The sequence below is a fragment of the Ochotona princeps genome, chromosome X, assembly GCF_030435755.1.
Source record: "Ochotona princeps isolate mOchPri1 chromosome X, mOchPri1.hap1, whole genome shotgun sequence".
NCBI classification, from domain to species: Eukaryota; Metazoa; Chordata; class Mammalia; order Lagomorpha; family Ochotonidae; genus Ochotona; species Ochotona princeps.
The window spans coordinates 29,903,365-29,916,560 of NC_080865.1; positions in this window are offsets into that span (position 1 = coordinate 29,903,365).

The window sequence follows — 13,196 nt, forward strand, 5'->3', positions numbered from 1 at the left end:
TCCTACTGCTATTCAAGGTAACTTTAGATCATTTGGACCTAAAATGTGAGCATCTTGAAGAAACTGTGCAACATTTTGCTGGTTTTTTTTTTTTTTTTTTTTTTTTTGCAGACATTTCTTTTTAGTCTTTTTAAAAATAGATTAATCTTTTTCAAGTTTATTTATTTTTATTGGAAAGTCATATTTACAGACAGAAGGAGAGACAGAAAGAAAAATCTTCCATCCACTAATTCACTTCCCAAGTGGCTGCAATGGCCAGAGCTGAGCCAATCCAAAACCAGGAACCAGAGCCTCTTGTGGATCTCCCACACGGTTGCAGGCTCCCAAGACTTTGGGCCGTCATCAACTGCTTTCCCAGGCCACAAGTAGGGTGCTGGAAGGGAAGTGGAGCAGCTGGGATATGAGCCAGTGCATGTAATGTGAGGACTTGAGCCACTAGGCTACCGCACCAGTCCCTCCTTTTTTTAATGTCTTCAGCTCTTTTATAATATATGGCACCAGGGCCTGGTGCAATAGCATAGTGGTTAAAGTCCTCGCCTTGAATACACCGGGATCCTATAGGGATGCTGGTTTGTACCCCAGCAGCCCCATTTCCCATCTAGCTCCCTGCTTGTGGCCTGGGAAAACAGTGGAGGACAGCTCAAAGCTTTGGGACCCTGCACCCATGTGGGAGACCCAGAAGAAGCTCTTGGCTCCTGGCTTCAGATTGGTTCAGTTTCAGCCGTTGCGGCCACTTGGGGAGTGAACCATTGGACAGAAGATCTTCCTCTCTGTCTCTCCTCCTCTCTGTATATCTGCATTTCCAATAAAAAATAAATAAATCTTTATAAAAAATATGGCATCAAACAATACTGCTGCTTTTCGCTTTTGAAACAAATTGAAAGACAGGAAAACAGAGAATGAGAGAAAGGCAGTTATAGAGGCAGAGAGTTCTTTGAGCAACTGCTTTGCTCCCCAAATGCCTGTTGGGCCGGGTCAAAACCAGGATCCTGGAACTCCATCTGGGTTTCCCACACAGGTGCCAAGGGTCCAAATATTTGAACCATCACCTGCTGCTTCCCAGGGTGCACATTAGCAGGAAGTTGGATTGGAATCAGGACTGGGAGTTCAACTAGACACTCTGATATGAGATGCAGGGCATCCCAAGTAGTGGTTTAGTTGCTGAACCAAATACCTGGTTGCAGATACTACTGAAAATGTAACTTTAATAAAGAAATATTTTCCTAGTGGGCTTCAAATCAACTGAAGGAATACTATATCCCAATGACTGAGAAACAAAGATATTAGGGGGAAAATAACATGGAAACAAGTTATATCCATCCCAAGGGAAGCTGTCGACAATCTACTACCAGCATGTGTTTAGTAACAGTGATGCTGAGGTGTGTAACTGGGGACTCTGTTGATGCATCAGAAGAGGTGGTAAGTAGAGGATCCAGGGCAGGAGCACCAAGGACAACGGGAAGTCGCTCAGAGGAGTTCAAGAAACCCTATTGCAAGACTTCTCATCCATCCAGCAATGACAATGTAGGACATGAAGGTTGTAAATGGCCTACGAGAAAAGAATGTCACGATGAAATGATGGAAAGGGGAGACAGGGTGACAGAAGGTATGTGAGTACCAAGGTCCTCATTGCTCAAGATAAGGAGTCCATATTGTCAAAAATGGTACAGATAGCTAATAAATTCAACAATCACTCAAGTTTTAGAAGATTCCAAAAGTAAGATTTTGTGATGAAGAAATATTGACAGAGAATTCTGAAATTCTATTTTTTCCTAATGATATTCAAATACAATGAGAAAATAACATTTTAGTTAAAATATCATAAGCCTATTTCATTTTGATTTTGATTAACAAACAGCATTTTCTTAGAAACCCCCCAAATGTAGCTATGAGCTTCTCTAACTTTTTGTTTAAGCTCATATAGCTACCTGGAATTCTCTTAATGTGATAATTATTTTAGTTGGTGTTATCTGGGCATCAACTTTTTTTCAGATCTTTTTTTTGCTTTCTCAAATTATTTGTACTTTTTTTTTTTAAAAAAAAATAAAGATGCTTGTTCTGAATAAAAGATTATTTTTCTCTAAAAGAGAAAAAAATAAGACAAAAGGAGGGAAAAGAGAGAAAGAGAGAGAGAAATGTAAGAAAGGAAAGAAAGTAGGAAGGGAAGGAGGAAGGAAATAAATGATTAAAATAAACATGTCAGAATACTAATAGTAGTTTATTCTGGGTATGTAAGTGGGGATAATTTTTATTTTCTTCTTTAGACGTTCCTTTCTAAAAAAAATTTTCAAAACTAGTTGTGTGCATTACTGGGGTAGGAGACTCCAGTCTCTTCCTTTCAAGGGAAATATTTGAAGAGTAGAACTAGCATTAAGTGAGAGGCTATAAGAAATTTTTGCTCTGCAAAAGAATCATAACAATGAAAAAAGTTGAGAGATAGACCATGGTCCAGCAGCTTAAAACAAATATTTTTAAACATAGTTGAAAGGCAGAGCGACAGAGATGAATGCACAGAGAACTCCCATCTACTCACTGACTCAATCCCCACACGTCCAGTACAGCTGTGTATGGGTGAAGGGCAAACCAAGGATCGGGAGCTCAATGCAGGACTCCCATGTGGGTGGCAAGAATCCAATTACTTGCTCAGTTACTGCTGCCTCTCATGGTTTGTGTTGGCAGGAAGCTGGAGTCAGGAGATGGAATGGGAATCAGACCCAGGTATTCCAATCGGAAGGGAAGTAGGTTAACTGGATTGTTAATCACTGGGCCCAATGCCTCCTTCCCTTGTCTTTTTAAAAATATTTGTGCAGACTTACTAAGGGAGCTTGTGAGTAAGTTTTACAGGGCAGGAATATAAATAATTGACTGCTAACAAGTGCTACTTTTGTTGAGGAAGCACGAACTTGCTGAATACAACTGTCTCCCCACCCCACCAAGTACCAACCTGCGGTGACAACCCCATGGAGCTCCAAGAATACGTGCATGTTAACTTAAAGCTAGTCATATAGACACATGTCTATTTACATGCAAAATGCAATGGCCTAGAGTTTTGTCTCAGAGCTACCCTTTGAGGTTTATACCTATGAAACTTGGAGATGTTCAGATGTAAGCCTTGTGTAAATTCTAAATATTCTTCTTCTCAAAACTAAGTAAATGTCAGCTTGGAAGTTTGTGGTACTGTAACATTTTGTTTGAAAAAATGTTAAGCTTATCATAAAAAGGAATTCTTGCGAGAGGAGAAAACCAAGCTCTGTTCTATTTTTGGAAGGCCCCTGACATCTGTCATGGCGCTTCTGTCTCAAATAGATGTTAGAGGCTAACAATCTGGATATCAAGTCTTGATGCCCATTTCCAGTACTTTACATGGCTTCGCTATGGAAAAGGCAGTTACAAATATAAATGAAATGAATCATATAAAAAATTATTTTATGGACTCTCAGCACTCAAAGAAACATCAGATTCATGATGGCAGATCACAGGCTGTGGCATAGCGATAATTTTCTGTAATCAATGACTAAAGGGTCTACAAATGTAGCATATTGCCAGGCGAGGCCACCAAGGAGCTGGGGGGCGTCTCCTAAGCCATCACTGGTATCATTCAAAAGGAATGTTTTAGCTCAAATAGCTAGCTGGATCTCAGAGCCCAAGAAGCTGCCTGCAGCTACAAATGGAGAGGATGATTGGACAATTCAGCATTTGGGCAAGGCCATGTAGGAAACTGTGGATTGCTGCAGAGGGGCAATGAGTTTCCAAGTAGGGAGATAGCTTTTATTTCATATTTGGAGTCGAATGTTTGTTGCATCAATTTAGATATTTAGCAATTTGGAGGAACTTGGTTTGGACACTAAATACATTAAAAAAAACCAGTGAAGCAACATCCATCTGGATAGTTCTGGGAGCTGATTCCCTCCTTATTTTGGGGAGCTTAAAAAAACAATCTGGTTCAGTAGATCTAAATAAGCTCCAGCAATGGGCAGGCTGCACTAACTAGTAAGTCTGAAGTATTCCCTAATCAGGAAGCTTCAGCTGTGTTACAGAGTGAACTACTGTTCAGTAGTTTCCTAAACTACAATATGAGAAGCATGAAGAGGGTAAAACTGTGCTCAGTCTACTGGAGTTCTGTTTACTGTAAGCAGTGGGATAATGTGAGTTTGGGGCAATGCTTTATCACCTTTCTACTTACTGATCTGTCAAGACACTATGTTTTTCATTAACAGTGTATGTCCTGTTCACATAGGAATCTTACTTTTTTTCCTTTTGGAGGCTCATCATACAGATAAATAAATGGCATTACAAAAGTATCCAATGATTTTCCATATTTCCAGGTAACATAACTTGCTTTAATTTATATCCACATGGATGCTTTGATCTGATGAGTGTTACAAATAAAGTTGGCTGAAGATGACCATGGGGCCCTGTGCGGTAGCCTAGCCGCTAAAGCCTTCGCCTTGCATGCACTGGAATACCATATGGGTGCCGGTTCTTTTTTTTTTTTTTTAAATTATTTATTATTTAACTTCAGTAATTACATTGTATTATGTGACACAGTTACATAGATACTTGGGTTCTCCCCACCCCTCCCCAAACCCTCCCACCATGGTGGATTCCTCCACCTTGTTGCATAACCACAGCTCAAGTTCAGTTGAGATTTCCCCATTGCAAGCGTATACCAAACATAGAGTCCAGTATCTTATTGTCCCGTCAAGTTCAACGGCTTCTTAGGTATACCCTCTCTGGTCTGAAGACAGAGCAAGCAGAGTATCATCCCAGTCAATTGAAAGCTCCAACATACCATCAGCAAAAATTTACATCATTATGGAATTACTTGACATAGTAATGAGTAACCAATATGTTAAAAGTAAATGCGAGTTCCCAGCCACCTTCTGTGACCACCTCACCTATACTTCAATTTTAGTTTATACACAACATATAACATTCAAAACATAACATGTTATACATAACATCATATCATCTTAAATCAAGGCAAACATGTGGTATTTAACCTTTTGGGATTGGCTCATTTCCCTTAGCATTATGATTTCCAGTTTGGCCCATTTGGCCACAAAGAACTGCATTTTGTTTTTTTTAATAGCTGAGTAGTATTCCACGGAGTAGATGAACCGTAGCTTTCTTATCCAATCCTCTGCTAATCCCAGCAGCCCCATTTCCCATCCAGCTCCCTGCTAGTGGCCTGGGAAATCAGTTGAGGACGGCCCAAATCCTTGGAGCCCTGCGCCTGCATGGGAGACCTGGAAAAATTCCTGGCTCCTGGCCTCAGATCAGCACATCACCAGTCTTGGCAGGCACTTGAACAGTGAATCGACAGAGAGAAGATTACATAAACAAATAAATAAAAAGATGGCCATGAGCAGGCAGAGGACTCAACAGGACTCAAAGAAGCTTTACTTCATATAACAGCATGAACTGCTCACAAAGGCAGGTTATCACAATTCCTGCACATGTGGAAGTTATTAGTAAGGCTTTGCAGAAAATCATCAACTGGATAGTATGGCCATTGAGGGCTGGACACCACCAAATTTTTGGCCATCAGTTTTTGAAATTCAAAGTATACCTGTAATATTGTTTTGGAGAATCAAGATGGCAGAATAAGGTAAGGACATGTTTAAATGGACGTAAAAACATTTAATCAGGATAAAGCAGAGAGGACATAATCCAGAAAATAGGAGAGCACAGAACAACAGCAGAGGGGTACCTGGAGACTGACAGAGACAGGAAAGCAGCAGACACAACGGTGTGGTGTTACAGAGACTGATACTCCAGCAGCATTCAGCTAACAGTGATCTGAACTCCACCAGCAACCAGGTGGGAAGGGACTTTCACTGGGAGCTTGGGAGGTAAACCCAGACAAAGAACTGTCTGTCCTGCTGGTCTGTTTGATTTGACCAGGAGCAGAGACAAAGCAGCAGATCCCAGACGGGCAGTGTGAGAACAGGGTGGATTGTACAGCCTAGTCAGCCCCCTAGAGCTGAATTGGGCGCCATTTTGCGTAAGGAGGCAAAGGCAAGGGAAAGAACTGAGCATATGCTGAGCTGGGAGTAAACTCATTTTTTTTTTAAAGATTTTATTGTTATTGGAAAGCCGGACATACAGAGAGGAGGAGAGATAGAGAGGAACATCTTCCATCCGATGATTCCCTCCCCAAGTGAGCCACAACGGGCCGGTACGCGCCAATCCAAAGCCAGGAGCAAGGAACTTCTTCTGGGTCTCCCACGCGGGTGCAGGGTCCCAAAGCTTTGGGCCGTCCTCAACTGCTTTCCCAGGCCACAAGCAGGGAGCTGGATGGGAAGTGGAGCTGCTGGGATTAGAACTGGCGCCCATATGGGACCCCGAGGCTTTCAAGGTGAGGACTTTAGCTGCTAGGCCATGTCGCTGGGCCCAGTAAACTCATTTCTGACTCAGTGAACTGCAGCAACGTGGCATTCTACAGGTTCCACCCAAGACAGGTCTGGGTAGCCCTAAGACCTGACGGCCAGCAGATCAAGAACTCTAGTAGTGGCACGTCAGGCTCCATTTTTATAGTATGGCAATAGATTTAAGACTGCAGGGGACAACAATGAACTGCGCATGTGCTGAGCTCGCAAGAAATCACCGAGTTCCGTGGATTGCATTGGTCCCACAGGAAAATAATACCGACAGTGGCATTGTACAGGTCAAAATAGGTCCGTGTGGCACCCAGACCTAATGGCCAACAGGTTCCAGCAAGATCAGAGCCACCAACCTAATTATATAGGATACCTGGTGTCTCTCTAATCCTGGGACCTGCTCCAACCGGAAGTGGGAGAAAGGTTGCAGAGACAATGGTGCAACCTCAGCACGGTATCACAGAAGTGGAGAGTGGTGAGCCAGGAGCTGGGGCTGTGGAGACCATGGTGGAAATCTAACATAAGAACCCAGACCTGGAACTCGCTGGAGGTTGTGGCACAAGTGGCTGCAAGCAAAGAGCCTTGTACCAACCACAAAAAGTAAAATCGCATTGTAGACCTGTGGGTGACAAAGCTTAGAAACCTGCCCCAAGGAGAAGACTCTGCTGACCAGAAGTACGATGACCAAGGGCAAAAGAAGAGACAAAGGCACAATGAATATTACTGAAAACTCCCCTGCAAAGGAGCAAAACCCTATGCCAATCTCAGAGTTAACTGAAGAAGACATCGAGAAAATGGGGGACACAGAATCCATAAGACTCATTTTAAAGCTTCTGATCAAAAATGAGAAGCACATCCAAGAGTTCAAAGAATTTAAGGAACAATAAAGCAAATCAAGGCTGGTATATCAGAAATTAAGAACACAGTAGAGCAAATTAAAAGTACAATGGAGAGTCTCCAAAATAGAATGAAGTAAGCAGAAGAAAGAATCTCAGAATTGGAAGATATTTCCTGTCATCAGGGGGAAGCAAACAAAAAGCTGGAAGCAGAGCTGGATCAGGCCAAAAAAAAAAAGTATTCAAGAATTGAAAGACACTATTAAGAGGCCAAATATAAGAGTTATGGGAGTCCCAGAAGGTGCAGAAAGAGAAGCTGAGTTTGCAAATGTATTTAATGAAATAATAAAGGAAAATTTCCCTCATCTAGAGAAAGAATTGGGAAACAAGATCCAGGAGGGGCACAGAACTCCCAACAGGCTTGATCAAAAGTGATCTTCACCAAGACACATGATCATCAAGCTCTCTTCAATTGAACATAAAGAAAAGATCCTTAAATGTGCACGTGAAAAAAATCAACTAACCTATAAAGGAATGCCAATTAAACTCACAGGAGATCTCTCACAGGAAACTCTACAGGCAAGAAGAGAATGGAGTGACATATTCCAGATAAAAGAAAAAAATTGTCGGCCTAGGAGAACATATCCAGCAAAGCTTTCTTTTGTCTTTGAAAATGAAAGAAAATTCTTCCACAGTAAAGAAAAGTTACAAGAATTTGCCTCTTCCAACCCTGCCCTACAAATTCTACTTCAAGATGTTCTCTTGACAGAGAAGAGGAATAGCACCTACCAAAACCAAAGGCAAATGGGAAGAACATCCCAGCAAAATAACAACAGAAGGCTAAATCAATGAACAACCCATTCCTAAAATGACAGGACCAAATTACCATCCATACATATTAAACTCTGAATGTAAATGGCTTAAGCTCAATCAAACGTCATAGATTAGTAGACTGGATTAAAAAGCAAAACAACATCTATTTATTGTCTAGAAGAGACACACTTCACCAACAAAAATCAGCAGAAACTATATCACATGGGTTTTGATGCTTTCTGTTGGTTTCATCTCTTCAAAACACTTTCTTCTGATTAAATTCTTCAATGACTCATAGATCATACAGTAGCATCATTTTCTTCAAGAAGGTTCTTGATTTTCATTTCTTCAGCTACATGTTAGGCATTTAGTAGCATGTTATTTAACTTCATGGTGTTGTTAATTTCTTTTTTCTCCCGGATGTTGATTTTGTTTTGTGGGTCTTCATTTAAGGGGATGTATAGTAGCTGTGTAATGGAGACTGTCGTATCTAGTAACATGTCATTTAACTTCATGGCATTGTATGTTTCTATTTTTCTTTCTATTGTTGATTTTGTATTATGACTTTTCATTTAAGGGGATGTACAGAAGCTGTGAAATGGAGACTAACATCCAGATGTGAGGACACAATGTAGTATGCATTTCTACTTCCAGACAAAGATGGACTTACAATGAAACTGTTCACTATATCTTCACAATAGGATGCTGGACTCTCTGCCATTGTCCATGCCCGCAATGATGGACATATGACTGTGCATGAAGAACTATACTTTAGTAATGATATAGAGGAACTAGGTGGGGGGAGAGGATTGGAGAGGGGATAAGGGAAATGCCAGTAGCCTATGGAACTGTATCATAAAATGAGAATAATAATAATAAAATGTAAAAAATAAATAAAAAACAAAGTATGCCTGTATTAAAGTATTTAATTTGAAGAAATAGAAATACACATTTTCCATATTTTCTCCAAATTCTATACAGCAGAAAAAATATTATAAGAGACACAACATGGCAGAATAGGGTAAGGGCGCGTTTAAACAGATGGAGAATCATTACCCAGTGTAAAGCAGAGAGTCCACGATATAGGGAAATAAGAGAGGATAGGCCGACTGCAGAGGGAAATCTGGAGAGCCATGGAGATGGGGAAGCAGCAGAAACAATGGAGCAGTATTGCAGTGACCAGATACCGCAGCAGTGGTCCGTGATAGGAGCTCTATTAGCATCCAGGTGGGAAGGGGAGTTCATTGGGAACTCAGGAGGCTAACCAAGACACAGAACTGCCTGTCCTGCTGATTTGCTTGATTCAACCATGAGTAGAAGCTGAGTGGCAGAGCGCAAGCAGACAAGTACAGGAAGAGGGTGGATTGCACAGCTCTGACCCGTGCCAGTGCCCCATTGGGAGCCATTTTGTGTATTGAATAAAAGGCTGGGGCGGCAGGAGGCTAGAGGAACAACAGCAAGCTGCACATGCACTAAGCCAGGAGTGAGATCGTTTCTGGCTTCACTATTGCATTGGTTCCACAGGGAAAACAGTACTAACGTGGTATCCTGCGGATTCCACCCAAAACAGGTCTGCGTGGCCTTCAGATCTAACAACCAGCAGGTTCCAGCAAGACCATCACTACTGACAACTCAGTGAATTAGAATAGCTGGGTATCTCTAATCCTGGGCACTGCTTGAACCCAGAGTGGGAAAAAGGCTGTGAAGGCAATGGTGTGGCCACAGCACAGGATCATAGGGGGGTGGAAAGCAGTGAGCCAAGAGCTGGGGCTATGGAGACCATGGTAGAAAGCTAGCACAAAAGCCCAGGACTGAAACTTGCTGGAGGGCGTGGCACAAATGACTGCAAAGGAAAAACTGAGTACCAAACACAACCATTAAAACTGATCTGTAGACCAGTGGGCAACACGGCATAGAAACCTGCCCCAAGGATAAGAATCTGTTAACCAGAAGTACAATGACCCAGAGCAAAAGAAGAGACAAAGACACAGTGAATATTACTGATGCCTCCCCTGCAAAGGAACAAAAACTTTCGTCAACCTCAAATTAACTGCGGAATACTTTGAGGAAATGGGGAATAAAAAAATTTAAAAACTTGTTATAAAGCTTCTTAACAGGGGCCCAGCGGCATGGCCTAGTGGCTAAAGTCCTCACCTTGAACGCCCCAGGATCCCATATGGGTGCCGGTTCTAGTCCCGGCAGCTCCACTTCCTATCCAGCTCCCTGCTTGTGGCCTGGGAAAGCAGTGGAGGACGGCCCAAAGCTTTGGGACCCTGCTGGAAAAAGTTCCTGGTTCCTGACTTCGGATCGGCGCAGCACCAGCTGCTGCGCTCACTTGGGGAATGAATCATCGGACAGAAGATCTTCCTCTCTCTCTCCTCCTCTCTGTATATCCTACTTTGTAATAAAAATAAATTAAAAAGAAAAAGGAAAAAAAAGAGGTAACTGGAACAAATGAATTATAAAAAAAAAAAAAAGCTTCTTAACAACAATAAGAAGCTAAGAAGCACATACAGGATTTCAAGGAATTTAGGGAATATGTCACACAGGAAATAGCAACACCAAACAAAATCAAGCTGAATTATTAGAAATGAAGGATACAATGGAGCAAATTAAAAATTCAGTGGAAAACCTCAACAATAGAATGAGTGAGGCAGAAGAGAAGCTGGGAAGAGGAACTGAGTCAAGTTAAGAAAAGCATTTAAGAATTAAGGGAAAGTATTAAAAAGACCAAAAATAAGAGTTATGGGAGTTCCAGAAGGCACAGAAAGAGAAGCTGGGTTTAAAAATGTATTCAATGAAATTAAGGAAAACTTCCCTAATTTTGAGAAAGAATTGGAAAACTAAATACAGAAGGGGCACAGAACTGCCAATAGTGTTGACCAAAAGCAATCTTTGCCATGACACATGATAATCAAGCTCTCCTCAGTTGAATACAAGGAAAATATCTTTAAGTGTGCACATGAAAAAAAATCAATTGACCTATAGAGGAAAGGAAATCAGACTCACAGCTGACTCTCACAGGAAACTCTACAGGCCAAAAGAGAATGGAGTGATATATTCCAGATTCTAAAAGGAAACAACCGTCAAACTAGAATAACTTACCAAGCAAAGCTTTCCTTTGTCTTTGGAAATGAAAGAAAATTCTTCCATAGCAAAGAAAAGCTGAAAGAATTTGCTTCTTTCAGACCTGCCCTACAAATGATACTTAAAGATGTTCTATTTAGAGAGAAGGGAATAGCAACTGACAAAACCAAAGGCAAATGTGAAAAATGTCCCAACGAAACAAAAGAAGACTAAATCAAACCCCAAATGACAGGACCAAATTACTACCTATCAGTATTACCCGGGAAAGTAAATGGCTTACTTCATCAATCAAGAGTGATAGATTAACAGATTGGATCAAAAGGCAAATCCCTTCTATCTGTTGCCTACAGAAGACACATTTAACCAGTAAAGATATGTAGAAACTGAAAGGGAAAGGATGGGAAAAGATGGTCCAGGCTAACGGGAAAGAAAAATAAGCTGGTGCATTATATCAGATAATGTAGACTCCCACGTGAAAAATATCAAAAGAGATGAAGAAGACACCAATAATGATCAAAGGATGCATTCAGCAAGAAGAGATCATCTTACTAGTTTTTTAAGATATTTTCTTCTTCATCTCTAATTTTACTTGGCTTTTCTATCTTGCTTTCCTTTGCTAGTCTGGCTAAAATTTGTTTTGCTTATCTTCTTAAAAAACGGTTCTTTCTTGTAATTTGTAGTTTTTTGGTTTGAATTTCATTTATTTTGGTGTGATTTTAATATTTTTTGCTTCCTGTACATTTTTGCTTTTTTAATAACTCCTTGAGATGTATTATTAGAACATTTATTTGAGATATATATATATATATATATTTTAGCACCTGATGTTATAAATGTCCCTTCCAATACTATTTTTGCTACATCTCATGAGTTTTAATATTTTTAAATTTTAATTTCTTCAAGAGTTTTTTAATTTCTTCAGTAATGCATAAGTTATACAGCAGCATCATTTTTTTCAAGAAGGTTTTTGATTTTCATTTCTTTAGTGAACACATTAGTCATTCAGTAGCATGTTATTTAACCTCATGTCATTGTAAATTTCTGTTTTTTCTTCCTGTTGTTGATTCTGTTTTATGGTTTTTCATTTAAGGGGATGTATAGTAACTGTGTGATAGAGACTACCATATCCAGATGTGAACATACAATGCAGTATGTATTGCTACTTTCAAATCAATGATGGACTCCAAATAAAACTGTTAAATATATCTTGACAATAGGATGCTGGACTCTCTGCCATTGTCCATGCCTACAATGTCAGGATACACTTAAAATGCACAATGACAGACTTAGGACTGTTTATGAAGATCTATGCTATTGTAATAACATAAGGGAAATTAGTGGAAGGGGGGATTTTAGAAGGGAGGAAGAGAAATCCCAGACCCTATGGAACTCTACCATAAAATAATAAAATAAATAAATAATTAAAAAGTATTGTAAGATATTCTTTAATTTGCCAGAAACATCATTATTCTTTTCTGGTTTTTAATAATTGATATAATCACTATAAAGTATAATGAAATATATTTTTACATGTGATTACTGGCTTTATTTCTATTAATTAGTATTCTTGCCTCTAAAAACAGTTATTTTAATAATATTTTCATGTAGAATTAAAAATTGTGACTGACAAACCATCTATTACACCAGGAATAATAAAAATGTGAGAAAAATTATCCAATGTTCCACAAAATATAAAATATAAATGAGAACAAAATTACTACAGTACACTCAGTTATTAATAACTGACAGTATTGAGGCTCATTCCTTTCCCAACTCCCATTTGCACATTCAAGTACCTATATATACATATATAAATTTCACTTACGTTGCACATATATTTTACTGTTTTTATTTGAGATGCATGCACACACACAGTGCTTCCATCCTTTGTTTCACTCTCCTCATATGCGCAATAAACCAGGTCCAAAGTTGGGGCCAAAGTTGGACTTAGAACACTATCCAGGTCTCTCATTTGTGTGGTAAGAACTTAATTACTTGAGCCATCCGTGAAATCAGAAGCTTGAGCTGGGAATCAACCCCAGGTACTCTGATGGGGGATGCAGGCATCTTTACCGTT